General features: G+C 36.4%; 1 protein-coding gene across 1 annotated transcript in view; it reads left to right on the plus strand.

The window, feature by feature from the left end:
• LOC124114062 overlaps positions 1–24,167 on the plus strand; it is a 172,096-nt gene that overhangs the window by 20,263 nt on the left and 127,666 nt on the right. The window contains exon 2 of the mRNA XM_046474600.2: positions 483–536. The gene's annotated coding sequence lies outside the window, so the exon portion shown is untranslated. The remainder of the gene's footprint in view (positions 1–482; positions 537–24,167) is intronic.

Here is a 24,167-nt window from a genome sequence, read left to right on the forward strand (position 1 = left end):
ATCTGGTGGGTGGATGCCAATTATCTCATCGTTGAAATGTATTGTCCTGTCTTATTTGATTGCTAAGAGGGCAAAATGAATAAACTATTCAGTTCTAAGATTATGAGCACGTTTGTTTGTTTGTTTGTTTGTTGTTTAACGCTGCCTCTAGAAGTATTCCAGCTATATGACGGTGGTCAGTAAATAATTGAATCCAGTGCCAGTGATTGACATCATGACCATCGATCATCAATTGGGATACAATGACTTGCATCAACCAAGTCAGTGAGCCTGACCACCCGTTAGTCGTTAGTCGCCTCTTACAACAAGCATAGTCGCCTTTTACGGCAAGCATGGGTTGCTGAAGACCTATTCTTAATGGGCCTTATGAGCATGTATGGTCATGCATTCTACTCTCTCTGATTCAAGACTTGCCATAGTATTAGTAATCTCTCAAAAGAGAAGCAAAACTATGTTTTATGACCTAAACATTTCTTTTTCAGGACATCCAGTGATCTGGACCAGAAGTATCGGTTGCTTCACTGGGCACAAATCAGGTAATTATTCCATAAAATACCTAGACCACCGCTGTTGTCTTGTGGACAGAGCATCTGCCCGGAGAGCGGAAGGTCGCTCGGAGTCAGTGTACTGTGTCTTAGTAGGGTATTCATGTTAAACTGCGGCATGGTATCTCAGTGGGCGAGCACTAAAAAATTGGCATGCATCCAAACTAGTACAGCTGCCACACACAGAGACACATGCATGCACATTGCTATATAAGTGCAATGATCTTGAACGCGACATTAAACCTCATTTCACCTCACCACCAATAAAATACCTGCCTTGAGCTAAGTTTTTTTTTCGCATTCTAAACCGTGCCTGTGGCAGCCTTCTTTGAAAAATATTATTTTGTTCAAAATTATTTCCGAGGATTAAGTATTATAACATTACATTCAGAGCAATAATGTAAAATCAATTTTCAAGGGTCTTCCTCTTTATTGGTCCTGCTGCCATTAAGATACCTTCAGACCTTTACATAAGCCAACACAATAAGATATAACTATATAAACATGAGTTGAGAATCTTTTTATTTCCATTTGTGAATTTTTATTCACATTTGCTTCAGCTGTGTTGAATTCAACCTTTGAGCAGGTCTATAAATATACCAGAGCAAACCCATAATTATTCAGTAAAATCTATGGAAATAGGCATTGAAGTCACATGTATTCAGTACAAGGTTGAACAGCAGTCTTGTTCTTTATTCTGCAGGGACAGAAATTAGCACTAGCCCAAGCCAGTGTTGATGTTCTTAAAGGTATCCTTAGGCTGGTAGAATTTTGTATGCTTTTGGGGGTGTCCCCATAACAACTATTCAGGCTACTAGACTTTCAAGGTAAATTTCTATCTCTGCTCTGCCACCTACTTTTCATGGAATTTTTGTAAAGTAAACAATGGTTACACCAAGTTCAAAGGGAACACAAATTTTAATTTGCTATTACTGTAGTTTGTTATGAGCATTTCAACTGAATTACCTCACTCTTGTTGTCTCATTTTCTAGACAGAATATATCCACTTCAAAGGCTGTTGTCAATCACTGTTTTACTCTTAAGACCAGCATAGTCGCCTTCTACGGGAAGCATGGGTTGTTGAAGACCTATTCTAACCCGGGTCATCCACTTCAAAGGCCAGAGCCAAACACTATTGTTAATTGAGGGTGTAAATTGAGGACAAGGTGTCAGTACTTAATCCAGTTAATCACTTGCCTTCAATTGTTTATTTCCACTTTGAACAGTCGAGCATGGACACGGATGTTTTGATACACTGATTGGTGACACATGAGCAACTCAGAGATGGAAAGTTTGTTATAAACATAAGCATTGTCATTTCTAGCGCACACGGGACCACAAAGTGAGATCGCTATATCTATTATTTTGTTATAAATGTGTTTGTTATATCCATTAATTTTAATAAAAATTACAGCCAATGGCAGGGACCCCAAAAGCAATTTGTTATATCCGTCAGTTCATTAAAAGTGTGTTCATTATCAACAAATTTTACTGTACTACAGCTTGTACTGACCACTATAGAATTCTTAAGACCTAGAATGAGTCTGTTATCATTTATATTTTCACTTTCACAAAAAGGTGAATTTTTATGAAAATAAATGTGCACTAAACAGTATTTCACTGTTTGATTTTAAACATGAGCATAACATTCAAACCAATCTAAAAAATATTATATCATTTTATATTATTCAGCAAAATACATCTTTAAGATGTGATATCTCTTCGTGCATTACAGAAGTGTGGAACCAGATTAACAAGGAAATAGTTTTGCATTGAAGATAAGTGCTTGCTTCCTAGGTATTTTGTGTATGTACAGACACAAAGACAGTGATATGATGTACTTAACCTGATGTCAGTGTATACACAGTGACACATTATGTGAGACGCTATTCAAATTGAGTCAAGTGAGACGAAAGACACCTGAGACACAGAATTGCCTTCATAATAGATTCAGTCACCAGACTACAGTTCCGCTTGGGTGAGAAATATGATTTTGTGTTGAATGAGAGAATCATGCTTGGAAAAGTTTTCTCAGGCTCCAGATGGACTTTTAAGATGAAATAACAGGGTATATCACAATATGCATTCCTGAATATTGTTAGATATATTTGGATGATTCTGTTTCAAGATTTGGCTATGGTTATAGCGCTATTGCTGAAGTATTTTTTATTGAAACATGTTCACACATGAAACGCCAACTGGACTATGATCTTGTTGAAAGTAGACATTTAACTTTCAATGCAGGTAGGTTCAATGGTTAGAGCATTCTCCAATGATATCATTGTCAGAATTTTAATGTGTACAATGTGACATAAGTGATATGGGAATATTGCTTGAAGTGGCTCACTCTCTCATCAACCCCTTCACTCAACCACTTGCTCATGCAGACCCTCGAAAATTCGAGGGTAGAATGCATGACCATACATGCTCTTAGGTCCCATTAAGATCCGGGGTAGAATAGGTCTTCCACAACCCATGCTAGCTGTAAAAGGCGACTATGCTTGTGGTAAGAGGCGACTAACGGGAACGGGTGGTCAGGCTCGCTGACATGGTTGATACATGTCCCAATTGCATGGATCGATGCTCATGATGTCAATCAATGGATTGTCTGGTCCAGACTCAATTATTTACAGACCACTGTCATATAGCTGGAATATTGGTGAGTTAAACAACAAAGAAAGAAAGAAACAAACAAATAAACAAACAAACAAACAAATCATTTGAAGTTCACATTTATGTATCAATAATTTTTTATTCACAACAAGTGGAAGTTTGCTGACATATCATCTGAAAGGCATTGTATTGATCCAAAGCTCTCCTGTGTCTGAAGCTTTGCAACTTGATAAAGATATATTAACAATACAAATATCAAAGGTACATTATTTCCATTCACTGAGCTGTACTGTCCTAACCCCCATGAGATCAGAACACACAATATGCTCTAGACACCTACAGTCAGGAATCAATATCAATAGAACTGCATGTGCATTGAATGCCATATTGTCCCAAGGTGAAAAGGACAACATCTGTTATTCATGATATACTGTCATCAATTTCCAAAAGACCTTGAATACAACATGTGTAGACACTATCTCCATGGCCAAACATTGTTTGCCCCGTTGACAATGTCAGTGTCATCAAGAAAAGCTTGGTAGAGTTCACTTGATGAAAGGATTGTTACATGATTTATTGATATTGATATTTAGTATTATTCTGAAATAGATTAAAGAGTTTGTTTCACCATGATATAGTTATGCTCTTTTTATTTATGTGATAATACTGTACTGGTAATAGTTTATCTAATATCTAGCGTACATGCATTATTATACATAAAAATAGCTATCATGTTATGGAAAGTGTTATTGATATGATAATCCAATCATATAAAGTTGGTCTCGCAATACAATAAACATGCAAATTAGCTCACTAAGCGAGATAACTACTTTTTATATGGTGCATACATCATGTGATGCCCACATGCTGAAGAAACGTTTGCTTTCGAATCAGTGAGTCTGACCAAAATTATTCTAGATGCAATTATTTTGACTTGTACCATATGTGCCTATGTTTGGTGAAACTTGCCTTGCCTTTTGCTTGTGTTTGTGATGTGTGACACTGGTAGGCAGGATATGCTCACCTGTTCATGAACACCAGGTATTATCACATTTTGATAGTGCTTAAGAAACATGATGGTGATATAGAATCAGTTGTACAATAAAATTTGCTTTCAGCAGAGATTTCCTGTAAATTTGAAATGATTTCTCTTGCTTTATTCCCTTAAACTTCCAGTACAAGATCCCAGTTAGAATTGAACTTCAACAATCCATGTCATTAGATGCGATTAACAGGATCAAGTGGTCAGGCTCGCTGACTTGGTAGATTCATGTCATTGTATCTCAATTGTGTGATGCAATCTATCTGTTTTTGACGTGTGGCCACACTGATGTTATACACAAATTCCCTGTCCTAGTACAGAGCTACAGATAAGCTGTGTATTTGCGTAAAATACCCCCCAAACAATATTCAAAACCCAATTACTTTCAATTAACTTGCATACAGAAACGCATGCATTAAATGAAAAACTCAAATGTATAAAAACATCCCGCGTAAATACTCAATGAAGCTTTTTCTGCATGAGTACAATGGAGCTAATTTCCGAAGCACAATTACGAGCTAATTTACTTTCCCAGTCAAGCCTTTAGTTGGAACCCTTATATACAAATAAAACATCATTTTATGGTTTTTTTTGAAATCTCAAAATGTTAGCTCATTTGGGGAAAAAAACAATGGAGTGATAAATAGATGAGTGAAAAAATAATGGTTACCCAATGGAAAATGTTATTACCCAATTAAAATAAAAACCTTCGAGTAAAAACTCAATTGCTCAAAAAGTTATCTGGAGCTGTGCTAGTAGATATGTTTCCATTTTACAAGATGTGAGAACGTACATAATGACAGTTGACAGTAGATATATTACAACATGTCTCAAGGAAACACATAACAAGGAAACATACATTCAATATTAAAGGATATTTACAAAGTCCTGTGTTTATTTCTTAAAAGAGATTTTAGGGCATCAGTGATTTTCAACTGTTTTTAGATGCTCAGAAGATCACTGCAAATATACTGAACAGCATTGAAAACGCACCACCATGAAAAGGGATATATTTTTATCCGGGCTTAAGTCATATGAAAATATATAAGTGAATGAGTAATATACGACGTTCTGGACGAAGCATGAAGAAGAACAGCTCGTCAAAACATATTCCTAAATTTTTTGTGAGCGAAATCGCCAAAACGCAACAAATTGCGTGCACATCATGGAAAACGTGTTTTGTTTCACGGGAAGCATGCAGAATAGGGCTATAAAAGACAGACTTTTAAAAGCCACATCACTTGTTGCTGCAGACGTAAAGGCCAAGATTAACAGCAGAGGAACGTGAACGTACCTTGGGCATGCTTCAAGTTGGTACAACAAGTAGAGTCGTTGCACAACGGTTTCAATGCCATCATTCAACAGTCCTCAGGCTACTGAGCAGATTTTAAAACTATATGTAAATATCTGTATATATAAACATGATAAATGCATACATTAATTTCTATCTGGGAAATTCCCTGAATAATTGATGACGTCACTAAAAAATCCCAATCATATTTTACCTCAGTCACAAAAGAGCTCCCTTGGCTAAGGTTGTGTTGTAAGATAACATTGAGATAGATTTAAGACAATAATTTACAGAATAGCTCTTATGGCCATCATAATTTGTTTTTGTCTTTCACATTGGAAAGATAAGGTTTGTCTTTGCTAGGACTAGAATTGGCTGAATTTGGGGGAATTTGGGTAACTGTAACTGAGGTTTGCTGCTATTGAGTTTGAATCAGGGGAAAATTTAGTTTAGCTTAGATTACGAGTAATACACACAGTAATCTTGATCTCTGCATATGAAAAAATGGCTTGGACAGCAGGAAATACAATTTAAATCATAAATCATCATGTCTAGCTATGTTTTATATCAAATTTCATATTTTATTGACCAAATTTGTAATACCTGTTCATTCACCTGAATTCGCTGAAAGATCTACGATGTGTTTTAAAGCGCACAATCCTCAATAGATACATAGATCTAATATATACAATTTCAACCTTGAATACCAGTTTTTTAAAATTTCAATGCCAGAGAATAATCATCCCAAACAGATTCCAATGGGCATAAAAAGTAAAAGAGTGGTGAAAATTTGTGAATGGACTACTGAAAACAGTGATGACATCAGGTGTTCGCTTAAGGGTAAGCATATCCTGTTCCACCTGTAGCACCTGCCACTCATACAATTTGCTTGAAAAAGTAAGTGCTTGTTGGTTGCCTGACACCTGATGCTTTACAAAGTCCCATTTGTTCGCACTAGCGATTTATTTATTATATATTTATCTATTAATGTAATACCTTACAGGATAGCAAATTACATTGTTCTAGATTTTATTTCAAGGCTGCTATGTCCTCATATATTCATACACAAACTATAGAGAAGTGTAGTGGTATAGTCAGTGAACCTCAACATTTGTTTGTTTGGTTGTTTTTTCCAGTCAAAACTTGTGACACAATGCAGTCAGGAATGTGTACCGTATATCGCTGTGTATAAGGCGAGTTTTTCGTACCTAAAATGGGGGGGCTAAGAAGGGGGGTCGTCTTATACACGGAGTCAAAGATCTCACATTTTTTTCCACTGGCGATGTCAACCGGCGTCCGATAGCCAGCCCAGCATTTGACAATAAAACTTCGCATTTCGTCCTAAATAACTGTTCCAATAACTATTTCCATACATAAACATGATTTGTATCTCTTTTCCTTGAATAAAGTTTAATAATTTCTGCAAATAAAGTTGAAATGACCCTCGCCTCGATGCAGATTGTCAAACCACCTGACACGGTAAAACAATCAACATCCGTGAGCAGAGAGCCGGAAGTACCGGTAAGCATTTGCATATTGCACATGTGACCTAACATGTGATAACCGGTGAAGCTGAAATCAATTCCCGCTGTTTTTACAGTTGTATTAACAAGTGTTGGAGACGGTGTGTACAAGTGATTGTGGAATATACACGCTGAATGTGAAGCAAACATAAGCCTAGTTAGTTACAACATAGTTAATTGGCGATTAAATTACTCACCATTGTCTCTTATATGTTATTACTTCATAAATGAATTTTATTTTACGGGCACCAATTTGGTGTCGTACCGTGTAAACACGAAATGGCGACGTGTGCTGGAGTTACACACGCGACCTATCATTGTAGAAAAAAAACAACGCAAGATAAACATATTTTTATTGCATATATAAGGTTTGTGTACGCACTTGTGATGTGTGCGAAATACGCATCAGTCGGAAAGCGCATGTTAAATCTCCAAAGTAACTAACTAACTAACTTGTGATGTCCGTGTGCGAAATACGCTACAGTCGGAAAGCGCACGTTAAATCTTCTATATCAGTCAGACTTGTGATGTGTTTCATTCCCGGTCGCCTTATACACGGAGTATAGGATTTTGGGTTGATTTTTAAGGCGTGTACAGGGGGGTCGTCTTATACGTGGGGTCGCCTTATACACAGCGATATACGGTATTGAATTTCTGCAGCTATATATGCTGAATCTCTCGTTTATTCCTTGTTCAGTAAATGAGTAAATCTATGGAAGGGAATTGGCTCTTTGATGGTTATTGAACAATATCAGATCACCACTATACGTGAAGCTTAAGTTATACTTTTTGCTTAAATTGACCTTGCCATTCCGACTCATATGGATAAAGAAACAGATCTGCAAGAAGGGGAGCACAGTTGATGCCCATGGGGGTGCCAACTTCTTGCCTAAATGTCTTTTCCCACAATTGTACATTGATATTATCAATGAGGAAGTCATTGTCCTGAAGGTCGGAAGATAAATGTACTATTGGTATCTATGTAACACATGGGTCATTGAATTGTGAAGAATAATGCTAGGAAATAACCCATTGAACTTTGGAAATATAATACCAACACATGGGCCATTGAATATGGAAATATAATGTCAACACATGGGCCATTGAACTGTGGAAAGATAATGCCAACACATGGGCAATTGAACTGTGGAAAGATAATGCCAACACATGGGCCATTGAACTGTGGAAAGAAAATGCCAACACATGGGCCATTGAATGTGGAAAGATAATGCTAACACATAGGCCATTGAATGTGGAAAGATAATGCTAACACATAGGCCATTGAATGTGGAAAGATAATGCCAGCACATTGGCCATCGAACTGTGGAAATATAATGCCAGCACATGGGCCATTGAATGTGGAAAGATAATGCCAACACAGAGGCCATTGAATGTGGAAAGATAATGCCAGCACATTGGCCATCGAACTGTGGAAATATAATGCCAGCACATGGGCCATTGAATGTGGAAAGATAATGCTAACACATGGGCCATTGAATGTGGAAAGATAATGCCAACACATGGGCCTTTGAATGTGGATAGATAATGCCAGCACATGGGCCATTGAACTGTAGGAAGATAATGCTAACACATGGGCCACTGAAATTGGAAAAGTAATGCCAACACATTGGCCATTGAACTGTGGAAAGATAATGTCAACACATGGGCCATTGAATGTGGAAAGATAATGCCAGCACATTGGCCATTGAATGTGGAAAGATAATGCCAACACATTGGCCATTGAATGTGGAAAGATAATGCCAACACATGGGCCTTTGAATGTTGAAAGATAATGCCAGCACATTGGCCATTGAATGTGGAAAGATAATGCCAGCACATGGGTCATTTAATTAGAAAGATAATGCCAACACATGGGCCTTTGAATGTTGAAAGATAATGCCAGCACATTGGCCATTGAATGTGGAAAGATAATGCCAACACATGGGCCATTGAATGTGGAAAGATAATGTCAACATATGGGCCATTGAATGTGGAAAGATAATACCAGCACATGGGCCATTGAATGTGGAAAGATAATACCAGCACATGGGCCATTGAATGTGGAAAGATAATGCCAGCACATTGGCCATTGAATGTGGAAAGATAATGCCAGCACATGGGCCATTGAATGTGGAAAGATAATGTCAACACATGGGCCATTGAATGTGGAAAGATAATGTCAACACATGGGCCATTGGATGTGGAAAGATAATGTCACACATGGGCCATTGAATGTGGAAAGATAATGTCAACACATTGGCCATTGAATGTGGAAAGATAATGCCAGCACATTGGCCATTGAATGTGGAAAGATAATGTCAACACATGGGCCATTGAATGTGGAAAGGTAATGCCAGCACATGGGCCATTGAATGTGGAAAGATGATGTCAACACATGGGCCATTGAATGTGGAAAGATAATGTCAAAACATGGGCCATTGAATGTAGGAAGATAATGTCAACACATGGGCCATTGAATGTGGAAAGATAGTGCCATAGTGCCAACACATGGACCATTGAACTGTGCAAAGATAATGCTGACACATTGAAATGTGGACATATAATGCTAACAAATGGGTCATCGAACTGTAGTAGTGTTATTCTAACATGTATTATTGAACTGAGGAAAACTAATTTAATAGATGTATTATTGATCTGCAGAAAATCAATGGCAATCAGTGAAGACTATTCATATGTGTTCAAACTGAGATATAACTGTGGTAGCTTTGAACGAAGACTGCACTTTATGCTGTGGGTCATATAACATGTATAATCTAGAACAAAAATGTTACTAGGTCTTGTAAACTGGAACCAACAGTTTTGTTACTTCTTTACTGATCTGAGGGTTCAGTGTAGAAGCAGCTCAACAATGATAACTACAATTGAAAACTTAGAATCACACATCACAATTATCATTGTTATGATTGAGAGCCAAATTAGTCCAAACTGTGAGTAACATGACACCTGCTTAGCAGTGCTTAGCAGTGCCAGTTATATTAAACAGAATATTAGAAAGAAATTTAGTGAAGACTCACTTCCCTTCAAGAATTATAAGCTTGGATAGTTTCAAATTCAGATTTTATGTTAATGTCTGAAATAATGATTTCTTAATCATTAGCATAGGACTAGTTATTGGCCATTGATGTGTCAGGAATATTACTAAAACTGTGTTAAGGCTATTGGCTTATTTCTGTTGAGAGCATTTAACTTCACCGAAAGACATTCAGTTTGAGTTGCAAAGTGATCACAAACACATTCTTAAAGCTTAGGCCTCATGGTTATTTTCAGTTTGTTTATGAGACTGACAGACGAAAACACCCTGAAATTAGAAAATCAATTATATGACTTTTGACAATTAATTTTTTTAGCCGACTCTGTTTAATAATTAATTGAAATGAAATCCTATGAGATTTTATCACCGGTGTATGTAAGAAATTGTAAATAATGCATATGTAAAACTTTATGCTTACCAAAAATCAATCTGTTGTCTTCTTCTATCATTTTTGATCGTACTTCTGTGATGGTGTAACATGTGAGTACAATCCCTTGTCGGAGCTCTCAGAAATGTGGGTGTGTTGTAAATTGTATAATTTTTTTCCAAACACCTAAATGGAATTCTTGGCCAATGTTTTTGGAAAACCAATTAATAAAAAATTACAGGCCTCACTCACCAATACAATCACACTGTTTCACATGAACAAAGTGTTTGCAAAATCCTATTTTGTTTTGAAAGATCAGTGAGAATACAAATTGGTTATGGGTGTTTGTATTGTGAATTTAGCCGTGTGAAGCTACCTTATGTTGTCTGAAATAGGATACAATTACCATTGGAAATCTGTGATAATGATGTTTAAACAAAGGAAATTTGTAGTTAAATGCAGGTGAAATAATACTTCATTTGAAAGCTTATTTCATCCCAATGTTTCTCAGTGACATCAATCGTTGGTGAATAACATTCTGAATTAGTACCGGTACATGTGATGAAACATTATCATGCGTCCTCAACTAATCAAAAGGGGATTATCCCTAGTTAATGAAACTCACGGTTTTGCCATGACTTACAAGACTGAGGGTCAAGGGGACCCCAATAATTAGTCTCAAGTGTCCTTACAGGAAGTATGAGGGATCTGTTATGAAATGGTGTAGTGTACCATGCTGTAAGATTTCATGATTACGGAAGCTTCATATTTTTTGTCAAGAATTTGGAACAATAAATTTTATTGCGTGTCCCTCAGGAATCAATATTTTTTCTCTGTGTCCATTCTATACCTTTGTGTGTACTGGATGCATGTTGCTGCGTTGTGTAATATCCTGGAAACAGTTCCAAATACAGCTATAGAACCATAATCTTTCCACATTCCACATTCAATGGCCCGTAACATCACATATCATGATTGCATGTTGGTGAGACAGATAACAAGTATTACATTTTGGATTTTGTTCCGATGATTTACAACTCTAGAAAAACATGAGTTGGACTTGACAAGTGTAACATACTTTACCAGCAAGGCAGTAAAAATTAAAACAAATCACTCTAAAAATTAAAATTAGAAAATGATATATGAAAAGAACTGTTGCTTCTAGTCTGCTGTGGATACCCACAAAAGTATGTGAGATAATTAATTATGATAAATATGTTAACATTGAACCCACATATTAGCAGAATCCAGCGAAAACAAGGTTGTTTTATTTATTAATATTAATCAAATGTTATACCCATGTTATTTAAAGTCAAGTGAGCTTATGTATGGACTGGTTGTCTGTTGGCAGTAGCTTCGACTGTAAACATTTCCTCATTAGAAACCATGGACCAATGAAGCAAAAACTTACATGCCTATGCCCTCCTATCATGACACCTAAATTTCTTCAAGAGGTTCCATATTGATAAACATATCTCAGGTCATTACTAAGCCATTTTCATTCCAATTGTCATGAAATTTGGTATATGTGCATGTTCCATTTTTTTTTCAAAATATATTGTGCTCAATATATTTTAATCTGATTGATCCCACCAGCCGGCATGGTAGTGGATCCAGGCAGTAGTCAGGGTGATGGATCCCGCTAGCCATGGTGGTAGTGGATCCAGGCAGTGGTCAGGGTGATGGATCCCGCCAGCTGGCATGGTAGTGGATTCAGGCACTAGTCAGGGTGATGGATCCCGCTAGCCATGGTGGTAGTGGATCCAGGCAGTGGTCAGGGTGATGGATCCCGCCAGCCGGCATGGTAGTGGATCCAGGCAGTAGTCAGGGTGATGGATCCCGCCAGCCGTCATGGTAGTGGATCCAGGCAGTAGTCAGGGTGATGGATCCCGCTAGCCATCATGGTAGTGGATCCAGGCAGTAGTCAGGGTTTTAACTGAATCACCGGTAGATTGGGAGGAAACGTGTGCATAGCTGATTGCTATTTCTGGCTTAGTTTACAAGAAAGTACACACGGTAATCTTAATCTCTGCATATAAAACAATGCCTTGGAGAGCAGGAAATACATTTTAAATGGTAAATCATCATGTCTAGTGATGTTTTATATCTAATTTCATACTTATATTGACCAAGTTTGTTATATATCTAGCTGCTTATTCACCTGAAGGGATACGATGTGTTGGGTTTTTTTAAAGCGCAAATTATACTCGATTAATCTGTTTTTACCCTATGAATCATAAATAACTTTTATTCTAATCTTTTTTGAAACTCTGAAATGTGCAACGTAGATAGTGTTAGGTAGGCAGAACATGTATACTGTTTTGATGGTCATCTACCACCTACGACTCAACCTTCGTTAAACCACTGATCATCTATCACGCTCATCAATTATTTGGACCCCGAAGGTAGCGAGTGATCACTGTAGTGTCCAACACTATTCTTAATGCTTTCCCAAATTAAGATTTTTCATTTATTAATGGTAAGTTTGAATTTTGTATATATTTTCAATGCTACATTGAATTTTGGGTAAAAATAACTGAAAACCTACTAATAAAAAATATGTTGCCTGTATGATTTATCTTCTTGTTTATTGAGACATATCATGTACTGAGGACACACATTGACATTTGATGAAGGGAGCATAACTTCAACATGTCTCGTCTATATTTGTATTGCCCCATGCAGATAAACCATTTTGACAAATCAGATATATTTTCAGTACATGGAAACATAAATATGAATATAAATGACATATATGTATTTAAAGGCATGTCACATCTTTTGCATTGCAACAAATGTTAAGTTTGTAAAGAATTGATATCTGGTATGAATTATGCATGTCAAGAGCGGGTTGAAAGAGCACACATTTCATGTCCGGAGTTGATTGAGTCTGTTGTTTAATGCTGCACTCAACAAATTCCAGCCGTATGATGGAGGTATGTAAGTAATTGAATCATGGGCATAAACCCACACTATTGGGATATGATATCAACCAAGTCCCTGAGTCTGACCACCCAATCCATTTAGTTGCCGCAATATGTCCGCAATATGCGTTTATGGGGTTTAAACGTAAAACTGGTATACACACATTAAACCACGCATGCAGGATACACATCTGTCTTTATGTTTATACCTCCATAAACATAAAAAATATTGAAGGACACTCTCACATAAACAACAAAATATTTATCAAAATGCCAGCTTTCCCGGTGATGATGACTAAACAATTGATATAACTGCAGCATGTATATATGACATCAAACAAATACTTAATACACTGATATAACTGCAGCATGTATATATGACATCAAACAAATACTTAATACACTGTGCACCTTGCTGTCATGTTGCATTTATCGTACACACAGCGGAAAAAGCTGATGAAGATCTGAAGAATATTGCATGTTTGTTAGGAGTGAACTTGTCTTTGGCTAGACATTTTAAATCATGAAGAGCTATTATTGTAAACTGGAAAGGTACAATAGCCATAATGATATGTTAAGATCTCATTGATCAGATGAAATTTATAGAAGCACCGTCTGTTGTTGCAACCATGTGCAATGACTCAGGTTCAATGACTTAGGTGATAAACATTTCCTTAGTTTTCAGTGGGTGAAAAGAACGAAATCTGTAATGATATGTTGATGTTAATGTTAGAAAACAAATGTCAGGATTTGGCGAAAGAATTCTAGTTAATATATCTTTCTATTGTCAACATGAACAATTCCCACTACTGTGATTTAAGGATATAGCTTCACGTTCAATCAAGGAAGACCCTAATAGCGTGGCAAAAATAGCTGCTGCTTTCACCACCTGTGTCCTGCCCTACTTCCTAGAATTCGCTATGTCATATAAATGTAATCACATATGTATGCAACCTAAGTATACTATTTCATCTTACTTTATGTGAAAGTATATGTAACAACATCTACTGAATTCAATAAATGTAAAATAATCAAGTCTCCATACAAAATCCTAGTACATCCACCCCCCCCACCCCACCCACATCACCCGTGAAGATCCGGAGTAGAATAGGTCTTCAGCAACCCATACTTGCCGTAAAAGGCAACTATGCTTGTCGTAAGAAGCTAATAACGGGATCGGGTAGTCAGACTTGCTGACTTGGTTGATGCAGGTCATCGATCCCAATTGTGTTGATCGATGCTCATGATATCAATCACTGGATTGTCTTGTCCAGACTCGATTATTTACAGACCGCCGTCATATAGCTGAGTGCCGCGTATAACAACAAACAAACAAACCCACATCACCCACATATCAAATGGTTGGCATTGTAGTATATGTTATTTTCAAGCAGATTTGGTTATGAGGACAATAGAAATTGATACATCAAAGAATTCAGAAACATATGTTATATATGGCTCACATCTGTAGACTGACAACGAAAACCTCTTGGTTGCTGTAATATCTACTAACCAATAGAGACCATGTTTCAGACATGACTTTGTATATATACCGCATGCTTATAGTGTTACTATGAAATGATCCCAGATTTTCTCAGATTATAATCCTTGGGCCTTCATATGATCATAGCATAAAACAAACTGTTATTAAATGACAACCTGTGTCACTTTGGGCTTTCAACCCACAATAAGATGACAAACCATAATCAGAAATACTGTTCAGAACGATATTAAACCCAACCCACTCACTCATTGATTTGAGTAAATTGCTTTGTGTGTGGTTACATCCAGGAAGGACAATTGTGAAAATATGTTTCAGCAGAACAAGAGCAGTGTCGGTATCCATTAATCATGGGTTCGATCATTCACTGAATGGCTAAGGGTCTTGAGGTTTGTAAGGAACTCACTCAAATCTGCAGAATTTCTGAAGAAGAAAGAATCTGGAGAAAGTCAGGGAAGAAGCCAGATTGGTTGGAACCCAAGTTAAAAATCATATATAGTTGACCACAGCTTGTAGACATTGGAAGTAACAGGTGGTCCAGGCACTATGATAATACTAGAAAGGTGAATAAGGCACTATGATAATGCTAGAAAAGTGAATAAGACACTATGATAATATTAGAAAAGTGAATAAGGCACTATGATAATGCTAGAAAAGTGATAAGGCTCTATGATAATGCTAGAAAAGTGATAAGGCTCTATGATAATGCTAGAAAAGTGAATATGGCACTATGATAATACTAGAAAAGTGAATAAGACACTATGATAATACTAGAAAAGTGAATAAGGTACTATGATAATGCTAGAAAAGTAAATAAGGCACTATGATAATACTAGAAAAGTGAGTGAGGGAGTGAGTTTGGTTTAACGCCGCTTTTAACAGTATTCCAGTTATATCACGGCGTGTCAGCTTAATGTGGTAGGAAAGCCCGAAGTGATGCAGGTCTCAGACGTTTACCACTTCGGTGAAAACCACGAGCACGGGTATGGTGCTGACAAACCTAGAAACATAAATAGAAAAGTGAATAAGGCACTATGATAATGCTAGAAAAGTGAATAAGGTACTATCATAATACTAGAAAGGGAATAAGGTGCTATGATAATACTAGAAAAGTGATAAGGCACTATGATAATGCTAGAAAAGTGATAATACTCTATGATAATGCTAGAAAAGTGAATAAGGCTCTATGATAATGCTAGAAAAGTGAATAAGACACTATGATAATGCTAGAAAAGTGATAAGGCTCTATGATAATGCTAGAAAAGTGATAATACTCTATGATAATGCTAGAAAAGTGAATAAGGCTCTATGATAATGCTAGAAAAGTGAATGATACTCTATGATAATGCTAGAAAAGTGAATAAGGCTCTATGATAATGCTAGAAAAGTGAATAAGGCTCTATGATAATGCTAGAAAAGTGATAATACTCTATGATAATGCTAGAAAAGTGAATAAGGCTCTATGATAATGCTAGAAAAGTGAATAAGACACTATGATAATACTAGAAAAGTGAATAAGGCACTATGATAATGCTAGAAAAGTGAATAAGGCTCTATGATAATACTAGAAAAGTGAATAGGACACTATGATAATACTAGAAAAGTGAATAAGGCACTATGATAATGCTAGAAAGGTGAATAAGACACTATGATAATACTAGAAAAGTGAATAAGATACTATGATAATGCTAGAAAAGTGATAAGGCTCTATGATAATGCTAGAAAAGTGAATAAGACACTATGATAATACTAGAAAAGTGAATAAAGCTCTATGATAATGCTAGAAAAGTGAATAATACTCTATGATAATGCTAGAAAAGTGAATAAGGCTCTATGATAATGCTAGAAAAGTGAATAAGGCTCTATGATAATGCTAGAAAAGTGATAATACTCTATGATAATGCTATAAAGTGAATAAGGCTCTATGATAATGCTAGAAAAGTGAATAAGGCTCTATGATAATGCTAGAAAAGTGAATAAGGCTCTATGATAATGCTACAAAAGTTATAATACTATCATGGAACTGTTCTGGGTGAACAATACCTTCCAAATGACGTGCTGGTTTTCTTGGGGAATTAGTCAGCAAAGAGCCAGAGTCACAGGAGACTAATCACAATTTTATTTACAAGAACAATTAACAATTTACAATATCTTAGAATATAACTGAGGGTGCCACAGAGAGTCGGTACACACTCTGGGCTGTGGGAGAGAGGTCTGCTTGGTAAGAGAGTCAAACCCCTTCTCTGCTTAAAACCTGCCTACAGTATGTATTTAACAAAAATTTAAACAATAAAATGGAATGTGATTGGTTGATACACGATTGGTTGTGTCCTAAGCTAAATGGATGGCTAGACAGAGGGGAATACTAAATCCTGTTTATCCTGTTGGACTGGCACTAATCTTGTTGACATATTCACTGGATGCTTTGAAAGAGATGTAGATCTAATTATTATAAGATAACTTAGTATAAATGTTATCCCATGATATAATCCTTAATGCCCTATAGATGAGCTTGTATGGGGGCTAATCCTTAATGAGTCTTAATTGAAGTAATGTTATTCTAATATACCCCGGTAGGTGATGACATAAATAAATATCCTTTGTCTGGGAGATGGGATCTTGATACCTTAGGCTAGCATTTATCTAAAAGCTTCAAATCAATTAAACTATGTAGACGTAACTCTTGTCTTATTGAATAGCATGTCTAGAAGACGCGCTCCCATTACCTTAGGCTAGCAACCATCTAAAAAAGCTTTAACTGAAACTACTGATATTTTATATATGCATTTTACCTAATGATAATTATTACTTGCTAAACTATAATTATATGAAATGATGTATAAATATTACACCATGATAACTCATAAAAGCACTTGATGTAGATCTAATTATTATAAGATAACTTAGTATAAATGTTATCCCATGATAATACTCTATGATAATGCTATAAAAGTGAATAAGGCTCTATGATAATGCTAGAAAAGTGAATAAGGCTCTATGATAATGCTAGAAAAGTGAATAAGGCTCTATGATAATACTAGAAAAGTGAATAAAGCACTATGATAATGCTAGAGAATTGAATAAGGCACTATGATAATGCTAGAGAAGTGAATAAGACACTATGATAATACTAGAAAAGTGAATAAGTCACTATGATAATGCTAGAAAAGTGAATAAGGCACTATGATAATACTAGAAAAGTGAATAAGTCACTATGATAATACTAGAAAAGTGAATAAGGCACTATGATAATGCTAGAAAAGTGAATAAGGCACTATCATAATACTAGAAAAGTGATAAGGCTTTACGATAATACTAGAAAAGTGAATAAGACACTTTGATAATGCTAGAAAAGTGATGAGGCTCTATGATAATGCTAGAAAAGTGAATAAGTCACTATGATAATGCTAGAAAAGTGAATTGTGGAACCTTATACGCCTGGGCCTCACATGCCCCCTAGGGCAAAGATATGCACATTAAGAGATAGTATAGGCACTTATGAAACTATTGTGATACCATTGCTATACATGTACCTGTGTTGCTATACTAATGCAATAGTACACACTCCGGCGCAGTGGTGACAGGCTAATTTGCATATCACGTGACCAGACTTTTCTCTTGTTTGTAAACAAGCGCGCTTTTTTTTTAAGAAATCACCATAGAACGGACTAATGCAAGTATTTGGAGGTGCTTAACATATTGTTTTGCATAATTATATAGATATGCCACTACCACTGCGACAATGAATTTCATGACAATATATATTAATACATCAAAGTGACCGTATCGCTAGCTCTCCGTTGGGCTTCAAAGACAGCATGTGGAGCCATACAACCAATGTAAACAAAGGATAACTACGCAAAAACAAATAGATTTTGACGTATTAGGATAATTTCTTAATGAACCGTAACCATTCTTTGACATTTGTTTATGAAAATGTGTAGACTTGTCAAACATGAAACGGATTAAAAGCATATTCAATATCTTGAATGAGCTGTGAAAGATGTGACGAATCGTCACATGGCGCTGGCCTGTGGCAGAGGTACTATGCTGGCTGGCTGCCGGTCGCGTGGAACTCTGGGTAGGAGAGTGGCAATAGTAGTTCAACGATAAATGCTATTGATGGTCATCTGATTTAAATCCTATTGAACATGCTTGGGACCTCTTGGCAAGTAGATTCTTGACCACCTTGAGCAGGCCTTAAAGTATTAAAACCTAACATGCCCTTACAGTAATTGGTCAATGTCATGCAAACTTGCATTCACGCAAACAGTGGGCACACATAGATGATTGTTGTGAAATCCTCTTTGTGAATGTTTTGCATGATTGTTTCAACGGTAGCTCTGTTTCGGCACTGCTCAATCTGGTATTGTACGGTGAGCTTGTCTGCCTCATTCAAGTGTTGCCACTTGTTTAAAAATATGTTATCTACGAAATATTTGCTGCTTGTATTTTAGTGATGAGTATCACATACTATCAACAGCTCATAGTATAGTTTTCTCTGCAGCATTGATCTATTCAGAGCCATATCGGGGATGATTAGTAAGTATTACAGTTAACAGCTTATTGACCCAAGGTTTACAGCAGTTCAGTACTGGGATTGTCTGAACAATGAGGTGCCTGTTACCAATATGCCATATCTGTTGACAAGCAGATGTAACATGTGTTGCTTATGCTGAATGATTATGTTCGCTTTATAGCAGGTTGTTGATATACTGTGGTGGCATGACTTATACTTTGGTTTTTACCTGAGAGATCAGGGCTTGCTGAGGGGTTAAGGGTTTTTTTTACTTATTTCGTGTCAGATTGAGTGAGCAAATGTTGTTTTACATTACAGTTAGTAATAATAAAGCTGTACCATTTTGGCATGGCATGTAGATAATCAAGTCAGGATAAAACAAATTAGTCATTGTTTATTGAACAACAATCTTCCTATCTTCATCTTCGTCAGCTGGGACTTTTCAGCAGTGTCACATTCATGTAAATTTGTTTGAGTGGTTTCCTGTTTCAGAATTGAAACTCTTGGAATGTTTGCTCATTCATTACAATAGATAATGTTTGCAGTTCATTAGCCTGCAATTGTTCAACAAGAGGAATTTTTTTCCAGGCAGGCATTGCAATGCATCATTCAATGTTTCTTTAAAATATGTGATTTAGAAATGTCAGTCATGAATGCCAATACCTTTGTCGCCTGATTACATATTCATGTCAGAAAATATTCATGGCTAGAATGTTATTTTAGACTGGTTAGATATTCAATAGCTTAGAATGAGGAAGAATAGGCATTGTTTTAAATTCCTTTGTTTACGTATCGGAATGTTTCATCAAACCAGCCATACAAATCTAAAGGAAATGAATGATGTTGAAATAGATGAAAGAATGGTATGTAGATATAACTTTGCGGTAATTATTAATTGTCTGATGGTGAAATATTTTTCCAGCTACTTAATGCTAAAACACCTTGCTTGATATTATAATATTGTACAATTGTAGCAGTTAACAGGAGACTAGAGTCGGGCCAATTGGGCAGTCCCAGCAATTTTGATTTATCAAGCAAGTCCCAAATTGTTTGTCTACTTTGTCCTACTATTCAATGCATATCAATCTTGCTGTTTAGGATTATCCCCTTGCACATGGACAATGTCTCAGTTTTGCACAAGTACAAAGCAAACACATAGACCAAAAATGGACACCAGACGGTGGAGCAATTTGTCACTACAGTATTCATGATTGAATGATTTCCAGCTCAAATCGTCACGAAAAGCTTTAACTCACTCACTCACTCCAGCTCAAAGGAACAAAGGTGGAAGGGGGATAAGGAGTGTGTGCTGTCCACCGTCATGTTTCGTTCCTGGAGCAGAACTAAAAAACTGTGAGAGATATCTTAACCAAACTTGGAACATAGATAGGTCAAGTGGTGAACTGGTGCCTTTTGACATGTTTGATAGTTTGGGATTTTTGAAAAATTTGTTTTTTTTAGTTTCCATAGCAATGATGGTAGTGCTTTTTTCTGGAGGTCTAATTCCTTGCACACAACTGGAAATGTCATATTGGTGGGGGGGGATATGAGCATTTCATGCTTGATTCCATTTCTTCGCCCTTTCTGCATGTATGATTATCATGGTGTTATGCAAATTGTGTGTGTGGTGGGTGCTACCAGTGCAGCAGGACACCTGATGTCTTTACTGATTTTAGTGATCCTGTTTATATAATTTTCACTACTATTTTGTTTTTTATGCCCGATGGAATCTGTTTGGGCATATATCGAGACTGATTATTCTTTGCCCTTGACTATTTATATTTAAAGAACAAGCTGTGAGTATGTATGTTGTAAACCGGCTTCTCTGTATGACCGTTTGATATAATATGAAAATTTAACACAAATTCAGGTGAGCTTCAAAGGGTTGTGGCTTGTTAGTTATAATTACTCTGCCATTTTTGCATTGTGAAATTTATTGAGCAGTACATTTGCATGTAGTGTGTAGGCATATTGTCATATGTTACATCTTTAGCATGTTTTGTTTTCTACCCTGCTATGCCTTTTAACATCCTTGCATCCCAATGGATCTTGTGAAACAGCAGTTTCATCTCTGAGTTGCAAAATATATATATTCGCCAAAGTGGTAAACATCTAAGACTTGCATCACTTCAGGCTTTCCTCCCAAATTAAGCTGACCCACTGTTAAAAGCGGCGTTAAACACGACTCACTCACTCACTCACACACTCACTCACTCACTTGGAATTTGTAAGAATAATGTTGGTGAGCTACAGTGCCTTATGGCTTCATAACCACATGCTCATGATATGGTCGGAATAGTAAATTGGACTATACTTTAAACAGAGATTTCTTAGGATTATGGAAAGGGGTTTGTTGCTTTTATTTTTTATTTGAGATTGAAATTCATATTTGTCACTATTTTCCCAGTACAGTGTCTGACTAAACGCTTAATACTTTCATTAAAACGTGTTTAAAGGGTGTGTATTCATTAGGCATTTGATTCCAATGCAATTGAAATTAAGTGGAACTTGATCTTACAAACCTAATGTGTATTATTATTCTTCAATTGCATTTATGTCAGTGGTGCAAATTATTATATTTACTTTGTGGATCAAAAATAAATACCATATGAAACTTTATTTACCATATTATTTGCATTAACTTAAATTCGGAGTTGTTGGTTTGTAAACAATATTTAAAACAATTTCCTTCTTAGAATTTACTTTGGGCAGTGAACGAAAGTGAGCTAAAGTCTCTTGGATATCTAGACCCGTGAAGATCTGGGGTAGAATAGATCATCAGCAGCCCATGCTTGCCGTAAAAGTCGACTTGCTTGTCATAAGAGTCGACTAATGGGATCAGGTGGTCAGGCTCGCTGACTTGGTCGATTCATGTCATCATATCCCAATTGCGTAGATCGATGCTCATGATGTCAACCACTGGATTCTCTGTTCCAGCCTCGATTATTTACAGACCGCCGTCATATAGCTGGAATAATGCTGAGTGCGGCGTTAAACAACAAACAAAAAAACAAGATATCTCATTAATTTGATTATATTTATTATGTTTTTATGAAGAGTGGGGCCACTGGACTTGGGGACATATATACGTTATCAAAAACTTATCAAAAGTAGATAATAACATTATCAAAGATATAAAACAACCATGCCAGAGAATTTCTAGTCTCAGTTTTATGCCCAAACAGATTTCACTGGGCGCACAAGAAAAGAACAGTGAAAATAATATGTATGGATCACTGAAAATTAGTCATGACACCAGGTGTTCGTGAAAAGGGTAAGCATGTCCTGCCAAACTGGTAGCACCCATCTCTAACACAATTTGCATAAAAATGTAAGTGATTCACACAGCAGTACACTCGTGATGGTGGCCTGCAAACAAATGAGACTTGGCCAGACAATCTTGTGTTTGTTTTCTTCTTGTTTAATGCTGCACAGATCATTATTCCAGCTACATGATGGCGGTCGGTAAATAATTGAATCTGGGACAAACAATCCAGTGACATCTACGCAATTGACATGGATCAACTAAGTCAGCGAGCCTGACCACCCGATCCCGTCAGTGGCCTCTTACGACAAGCATAGTCGCCTTTTATGGAAAGCATGGGTTGCTGAAGACCTGTTCTAAACAGGATCTTCACAGGACCAGACAGTCTGGTGACACAATAGCACATGTTTACTGAATTATTCATGCAGTTGCATTTGTTGAAATCTATTAAGTTTGACCTTGGCATTACAAGTGTAAGACATAAGGATGAATATATAAAGAAATATTGACAAATGATTTCAAAGGGCTATATTTTGCAATATAATGACACAAAGGACTTTCTTGATCGAGACCTATGTCAAGTGTTGATGGTCACCTCCAAGTCTTGATAGCAACAGCTATCTTGTATATTTTGTTTTGACAAATATAAGATTGCTAGATATACCTTCATACATTATTGACACTAATTTCAGGCACATTATTGCCACAAACTGCAGGTACATTTATCACTTGTTTTAGTTACATCAATTACTAATATTGTATTATGAATTATATTTACATCAAAAGATATCATTATAAATTAGCTACAAAATGTATCACACTAAGTTAATCATGTTAATAGTGAAAGACATAATGCTCAGGTTGCAAGAGTGTCTAAATAATATAATATTTATCAAATAGGGTGCTGTTTTCATGAAGACGTCATACCACGAAGGCGATCGTAACTCTTCACACATTGTAACCATGTCGGGAATCAAACCCGGGTCTTCGGCGTGACGAGCGAATGCTTTAACCACTAGGCTACCCGACCACCCCCCTGGATCAGAATTTGTCTTTGCCACGTTACATATGATAACTAATCTTGACCATATGTTTACACTTAGTTGTTTATTTTTTTATAGTTATATACTTACATGTTTTTCAATTCATATCATAATTATCTCATTTTCTACATCTTGAGTCTTCAATGTTACAGAAATTCTGTAAGTCACATTTAGAATAGAACATGGCAAGTGTACACCAAAATATCAATTTCAAAGCCTTCATGGTTCAGTGTCATACTTACTAACGATTAAACTTCTGATAAATGGTCTCATAAATATATAAGTAATTTATATACCCTGAATAAACCTAGTTGTTCAACATTTCAAGATGGCTGCTGTGTGACCTGCTCAATGACTTCAATGTAATCAACTGAGACAAATATACAATATTCAGCTATATCCTACAACACTAAGCAAGCATATCAAATCATCATAAATGACAAAACAGCTCATAAGATACATATTTAATCAACAGAATATGC

This window comes from Haliotis rufescens, unplaced genomic scaffold (genome assembly GCF_023055435.1).
Source record: "Haliotis rufescens isolate VD_foot unplaced genomic scaffold, xgHalRufe1.0.p SCAF_15, whole genome shotgun sequence".
NCBI lineage: Eukaryota > Metazoa > Mollusca > Gastropoda > Lepetellida > Haliotidae > Haliotis > Haliotis rufescens.